This window comes from Amphiprion ocellaris, chromosome 11 (assembly GCF_022539595.1).
Source record: "Amphiprion ocellaris isolate individual 3 ecotype Okinawa chromosome 11, ASM2253959v1, whole genome shotgun sequence".
Lineage (NCBI taxonomy): Eukaryota > Metazoa > Chordata > Actinopteri > Pomacentridae > Amphiprion > Amphiprion ocellaris.
In genome coordinates, this window is record NC_072776.1 from 35,624,412 (window position 1) to 35,632,444 (window position 8,033).

Here is an 8,033-nt window from a genome sequence, read left to right on the forward strand (position 1 = left end):
GAACTGGAGGGTCAAACCTCAGATTCTTCATCTGAACAGAACCAACCAGAACCTCAGAGACACTGAAGTCAGAACATCTCAAACATCATGGTTATCTTCTAGTTGATCACGTTTAAATCAGTGTGACTCTACAGGAGAACCTGAGATGTTCTTTTTAACAATATGACTAAAACTCGTTCTTCATCTGGTGTCTACGGTTCCAGAGACGTACAACATCCTGCTGTTCCACCAGAAACCTTCTGAAAAAGTCACATAAACCAACTTCCTGTTCAGCTGTAAACCTGTAGCATCTTACAGCAGATATTTATTTCAGCCCAGCAGAGTTCCATGAACCAGCACGAGACAATAGAGACTACAGAACGTTTGGTCTGTGTAGATTCATCCAGGTCATGGTGATCGTAGGAGCTTCAGTAGAAACCAACGGGACGTCTCTCGTAGATTCTTGAAGATGTTCCACCTCTCATCCAAAATTCTCTCATAGATTCTTAAAGACGTTTCACCTCTCATCTTGAATGGAGTCTTCTCTTGTAGGTTCTTGAAGACATTTCACCTCTCATCTTGGACGTGGACTCCTCTTGTAGGTTCTTGAAGACGTTTCACCTCTAATCTTGGATGAGGACTTCTCTGGTAGGTTCTTCAAGAACCTACCAGAGAAGTCCTGTTGATTTCTACTGAAGCTCCTATGATCACAGTGTGTTTTTGTTGCAGACATGAACACTCTGTTGGGGTGGTTTTGTGTTTTGTTCTGCAGGGTTTTCAGGATATTTGTGACGGTAGTATCGTTTTTTTTTTTTTTTTAAAAGTCCACCTTCAGTTAATGTTATTGCATAATAAACAGTTTGAACTTCAGACAGACGTGCTGCATAATCTGAGATTTAATGTGGTTTGAACTGCAGCTTTAGTTTCAGAAGGAGACTTAAAAATCAATGAATTGTTCGACTCCGTTTCGGGTTCGACGACTTTCAGGTTCCTGAACTTTAACTGTGAACTTTAGATTCTCAGGATGTTCCGGTTGGTGGAAATGCATGAAGTCAGAATGACTGAAGATCCGTGGAACCTTCTGCTGATGTGATCACAGTGTGGGTTCCTCACTGCAGATTAAAGCAACCTCATAGAGTCTAAACCAGATCCAAACATGGCCATGGTGACGCTGACATTCTCCTCTGTTTGTCTGGTGGTACCAGCTGTTAGAGCGGCAGAGTGTTGTAGCAACAGGAAACAGCTAAATGCTAAAATCAACACCAGCTCAGGAACACGCACAACGTCCTCAGTAGCTCTCAGATCACGGTTACTGGAAAATGTCCTGCAAACACACACCTCATAGACACACTTTACAAACACACACACACATACACCACACACATCACATACACATAGTGACTGTTTCTGCTGGTGCTGGATCTAGGAGGTGTTTTTCTGCTCGTTGTAGATCTAGGAGGTGTTTTTCCACTGGTTCTGGATCTAGGAGGTGTTTTTCTGCTGGTTCTGGATCTAGGAGGTGTTTTTCTGCTGGTTCTGGATCTAGGAGGTGTTTTTCTGCTGGTTCTGGATCTAGGAGGTGTTTTTCTGCTGGTTCTGGATCTAGGAGGTGTTTTTCTGCTGGTTGTAGATCTAGAAGGTGTTTTTCTGCTGGTTGTAGATCTAGGAGGTGTTTTTCCGCTGGTTCTGGATCTAGGAGGTGTTTTTCTGCTGGTTCTGGATCTAGGAGGTGTTTTTCCGCTGGTTCTGGATCTAGGAGGTGTTTTTCTGCTGGTTGTAGATCTAGGAGGTGTTTTTCCGCTGGTTCTGGATCTAGGAGGTGTTTTTCCGCTGGTTCTGGATCTAGGAGGTGTTTTTCTGCTGGTTGTAGATCTAGGAGGTGTTTTTCTGCTGGTTGTAGATCTAGGAGGTGTTTTTCCGCTGGTTCTGGATCTAGGAGGTGTTTTTCTGCTGGTTCTGGATCTAGGAGGTGTTTTTCTGCTGGTTCTGGATCTAGGAGGTGTTTTTCCGCTGGTTCTGGATCTAGGAGGTGTTTTTCTGCTGGTTGTAGATCTAGGAGGTGTTTTTCCGCTGGTTCTGGATCTAGGAGGTGTTTTTCCACTGGTTCTGGATCTAGGAGGTGTTTTTCTGCTGGTTGTAGATCTAGGAGGTGTTTTTCCGCTGGTTCTGGATCTAGGAGGTGTTTTTCCGCTGGTTCTGGATCTAGGAGGTGTTTTTCTGCTGGTTGTAGATCTAGGAGGTGTTTTTCTGCTGGTTGTAGATCTAGGAGGTGTTTTTCCGCTGGTTCTGGATCTAGGAGGTGTTTTTCCACTGGTTCTGGATCTAGGAGGTGTTTTTCTGCTGGTTCCTCATCAGCATGCAGCAGCAGCAGCAGGATGATGAAACCGGAGCTATAAATAGATCCTCCCAGGATCCCCTGTTCCTCTCTGCTCTGCTCCAATAAAACTCTGTTTGCTTTGGCAGCTGAGGAGCTGCTGAAACTCGGCAGCCATCTGTGGCTCTGCTTCAGAACAAACACAATCAGCTGATAAATCAGAGCTGGACGGTAAAAATAGAAAACAGCTTCAGTCTGAGGAGGAACCTGGATCTGCAGCAGAATGGTTCATGTTCAGGTTGAAGGAAACAGCAGACACCATGGTAGGGGACTGGAGATGTTTGAAGAACCAGAAGGTCCTCTAGAGAAGTTCCAGATCTGCAGCTTCTAGATCAGCTGCAGAATAAACACTACAGTAGAATTACAGAGAAGATATTTAGCTCTTTGTTCAGGCAGCAACAATCAGAGCTCAAAAATGAAGCAAATACGACAGATCTAAACAGTCTGAACTCATTTTAAAGTCCTGCAGCTCTGAGGAACCAGAACATCATGAAGAACAACGATGGAAATGTCTTCTGTCAGCAGGACTCAGTTAGACGAGGCTCTAAATGTCCATAAATCGACTCCAGAATGGGTTACAATGACAAAATCTGGTCTAAAAGGACAAAACTTTATTCAAAATGGCTTGAACTTGGTCTAAACTGACCTAAAAATGCTCAAAATTTGGTTAAAACATCAAATGTTTATCAAAAAATGCAAAAAATTTGAAATTTGTCTAAAATGACAAAAAGAAATTCATCCAAATGACCAACAAGTTAAAAAAGACTTTACAATGAAATTTATCTGGTTTTAATTATTTACTTCTTTGAAAATTGAGTTTTACATGTAAAAAACAAAACAACACAAAAATACCACAAAACGGTTCCAAAGAGGGATGAAGGAAGCAAAATGACAATAAAAGTTAGAAAAATCAGACAAAAAATGACAAAGACGACACAAAATGAGCAAAACAGGCATGAAATAAAAGAACGGAGACGAAATAAAAGAATGGAGACAAAATAAAAGAATGGAAATGAAATAAAAGAACAGATGAAATAAAAGAATGGAGACAAAATAAAAGAATGGAAATGAAATAAAAGAACAGATGAAATAAAAGAATGGAGACAAAATAAAAGAATGGAAATGAAATAAAAGAACAGATGAAATAAAAGAATGGAGACAAAATAAAAGAATGGAAATGAAATAAAAGAACAGATGAAATAAAAGAATGGAGACAAAATAAAAGAACGGAGACAAAATAAAAGAACAGACGAAATAAAAGAACATGAAATAAAAGAATGGAGACAAAATAAAAGAACAGATGAAATAAAAGAATGGAGATGAAATAAAAGAACGGAGGTGAAATAGAAGAACAGATGAAATAAAAGAACAGATGAAAAAAAGAACAAATGAAATAAAAGAATGGAGATGAAATAAAAGAACAGATGAAATAAAAGAATGGAGACAAAATAAAAGAATGGAAATGAAATAAAAGAACAGATGAAATAAAAGAATGGAGACAAAATAAAAGAATGGAAATGAAATAAAAGAACAGATGAAATAAAAGAATGGAGACAAAATAAAAGAATGGAAATGAAATAAAAGAACAGATGAAATAAAAGAATGGAGACAAAATAAAAGAATGGAAATGAAATAAAAGAACAGATGAAATAAAAGAATGGAGACAAAATAAAAGAACGGAGACAAAATAAAAGAACAGACGAAATAAAAGAACAGATGAAATAAAGAATGGAGACAAAATAAAAGAACAGATGAAATAAAAGAATGGAGATGAAATAAAAGAACGGAGGTGAAATAGAAGAACAGATGAAATAAAAGAACAGATGAAAAAAGAACAAATGAAATAAAAGAATGGAGATGAAATAAAAGAACAGATGAAATAAAAGAACAGAAGAAATAAAAGAACGGAGATGAAATAGAAGAACAGAGATGAAACCCAGAGCAGCGTTTTTAACTTCTGACTCGTTTTCACTCACTGTGGTTCATTTTAAAGTCCTGCAGCTCTGAGGAACCAGAACATCATGAAGGAGAACGATGTAAATGTCTTCTGCAACATCAAATGTGAAGAAACAAGATGGAGACCAACAAAATGAGACATAAAAGGACAGAATGAGGACCAAACTGTGTGAGAGTCTGGAGAGGAAACCGTTCCATTTTGTATCTATGTTCTCGGTTCTGTCACAGTCAGGTAGTTCTTCTACGTGTTCGTGTTCATATTGCATCTATTTTTTGTTGTTTTGTGTCTTTTTCAGCTCATTTTGTGTCTTTGATGTGTTATTGCATCGTATAGTTGTTCTTTTGTGTGTTTTTCTTTTTGCTTATTTCCTGGTTACCATCATTCTGTCTGAGTCCTGCTTTCAGAAGACGTCTCCATGGTTGTTCTTCATGATGTTCTGGTTCCTCAGAGCTGCAGAACTTTAAAATGAACCTCAGTGAGGACAAACGAGACAAAGTTACACAACACATGAAATAACAGCTGAAGAGACGTCATCTGCAGCCTGAAACCTCCGGGGAACCTCCAGAGATCCACTCTGAGCCAGATGAGGCTCCATGATGATCCAGAAACACTCAGAGAGAAACGCTAGAACCTGAACAGAGTGATGGACGCTTCGTTAGGAGAATCCAGCAGACTGACATTATTAACTGATCCAAGATCTGAGGTCACAGCTGAGGAACACAACACTCTAGAGGGGAATTTAGCTTCAAACTGATGTGACTTTGTTCACAATTTTTGGCTTTTTTTTTTAAAAACATGTAAATTATAGATATATTTTTTCTTAATTTTTTGGGTTAATATCTGTAATTTAAAAACGCAAGGGAAATCTGTAAAATAAATAAATAGTAAAATAAATAAACAAATAGCAAAATAAATAAATAAATAAATAGTAAAGTAAAATAAATGAATAATAAAGTAAAATAGCAAAATAAATAGTAAAATAAATAAATAAATAAATAAATAGAAAAACAAATAAATAAATTCTAAAGTAAAAATAAAGTAAATAAATTAAAGAATAAAAAGTTCAGAGTTCTTCCAGAAACGTTTCCTTTAACTCTAAACCAACGTGTTTTTCTCTGGCTTGGTTCCAGAAGGTTTCTGTTGAACTGAAGTCAGTTTGTGGAGCTGCTGAACCTGAAGCAACATTCTCAGATTTAAGGAGGTAAAACTCACCTGCTGAAGATCAGGATCAGGATCAGGATCAGGTTCAGGTTCAGGTTCAGGATCAGGATCAGGATCAGGATCAGGATCAGGTTCAGGATCAGGATCAGGATCAGGATCAGGTTCAGGTTCAGGATCAGGATCAGGATCAGGATCAGGATCAGGTTCAGGATCAGGATCAGGATCAGGATCAGGATCAGGATCAGGATCAGGATCAGGTTCAGGATCAGGATCAGGTTCAGGATCAGGACCAGGACCAGGTTCAGGATCAGGATCAGGATCAGGTTCAGGTTCAGGTTCAGGTTCAGGTTCAGGATCAGGATCAGGTTCAGGTTCAGGTTCAGGATCAGGATCAGGATCAGGATCAGGTTCAGGATAGGGATCGGGATCGGGTTCGGGATCGGGATCGGGACCGGGACCGGGATCGGGATCGGGATCAGGTTCAGGATCAGGATCAGGATCAGGATCAGGATCAGGATCAGGATCAGGGAAATCCAGACTGTGGATTCTGTTCTTCAGGCTCCAATCAGCTGGAACCTCCTGAACCTCCTGCTTCCTGCCAGCTGGTCACACGTCCAGGAGGAGGAGACACCTGGAGGTCTGGAGGCTCCACCTGAAGAACCGTCACATCCTCAGCTCCGGGATCAGGGAGACGGTTTCCATGGCGACGCTGCTTCTCTGACATCATCTGAAGGTCTCTGAGCTGCTGCTCTGGTTCATTAACAGCAGCTTCACCTTCTACTGAACATCTGGATGTTTTATTCTCCTGTTCCTCTGACAGCTGATCAGTCTGAGAACAACTCTGCCTCCTGCTGGACTCATCAGGAACTACAACAGAACCCAGACCCTTTATTAAATCCTCTGTTAGTAGAAATACTGCACTTAGATGGGCTTCAAAATAAAATAATACTTTAATTATTCAAGTCAGTTCAGTTTTCTGCTGCTCTCCAGACTTCAGTTTTAATCCACTAAAATATCCCATCATTTATGTCCTGATCATATTGTGTTTTTTAATTAAATCTGCAAAGTTATCAGATAAAAATAGTAGAAAAATAGAAATAAACTGAAGTGCTTCTTCTATTTATTAATGAGATTATTATTATGGCCTTATTTATTTATTATTTTTATTATTATGACCTTATTTATTTATTATTATTACTATTATCATTATTATTATTATTATTATTATTATTATTATTATTATTATTATTATTACTCATCAGCATGCAGCAGCAGCAGCAGGATGATGAAACCGGAGCTATAAATAGATCCTCCCAGGATCCCCTGTTCCTCTCTGCTCTGCTCCAATAAAACTCTGTTTGCTTTGGCAGCTGAGGAGCTGCTGAAACTCGGCAGCCATCTGTGGCTCTGCTTCAGAACAAACACAATCAGCTGATAAATCAGAGCTGGACGGTAAAAATAGAAAACAGCTTCAGTCTGAGGAGGAACCTGGATCTGCAGCAGAATGGTTCATGTTCAGGTTGAAGGAAACAGCAGACACCATGGTAGGGGACTGGAGATGTTTGAAGAACCAGAAGGTCCTCTAGAGAAGTTCCAGATCTGCAGCTTCTAGATCAGCTGCAGAATAAACACTACAGTAGAATTACAGAGAAGATATTTAGCTCTTTGTTCAGGCAGCAACAATCAGAGCTCAAAAATGAAGCAAATACGACAGATCTAAACAGTCTGAACTCATTTTAAAGTCCTGCAGCTCTGAGGAACCAGAACATCATGAAGAACAACGATGGAAATGTCTTCTGTCAGCAGGACTCAGTTAGACGAGGCTCTAAATGTCCATAAATCGACTCCAGAATGGGTTACAATGACAAAATCTGGTCTAAAAGGACAAAACTTTATTCAAAATGGCTTGAACTTGGTCTAAACTGACCTAAAAATGCTCAAAATTTGGTTAAAACATCAAATGTTTATCAAAAAATGCAAAAAATTTGAAATTTGTCTAAAATGACAAAAAGAAATTCATCCAAATGACCAACAAGTTAAAAAAGACTTTACAATGAAATTTATCTGGTTTTAATTATTTACTTCTTTGAAAATTGAGTTTTACATGTAAAAAACAAAACAACACAAAAATACCACAAAACGGTTCCAAAGAGGGATGAAGGAAGCAAAATGACAATAAAAGTTAGAAAAATCAGACAAAAAATGACAAAGACGACACAAAATGAGCAAAACAGGCATGAAATAAAAGAACGGAGACGAAATAAAAGAATGGAGACAAAATAAAAGAATGGAAATGAAATAAAAGAACAGATGAAATAAAAGAATGGAGACAAAATAAAAGAATGGAAATGAAATAAAAGAACAGATGAAATAAAAGAATGGAGACAAAATAAAAGAATGGAAATGAAATAAAAGAACAGATGAAATAAAAGAATGGAGACAAAATAAAAGAATGGAAATGAAATAAAAGAACAGATGAAATAAAAGAATGGAGACAAAATAAAAGAACGGAGACAAAATAAAAGAACAGACGAAATAAAAGAACATGAAATAAAAGAATGG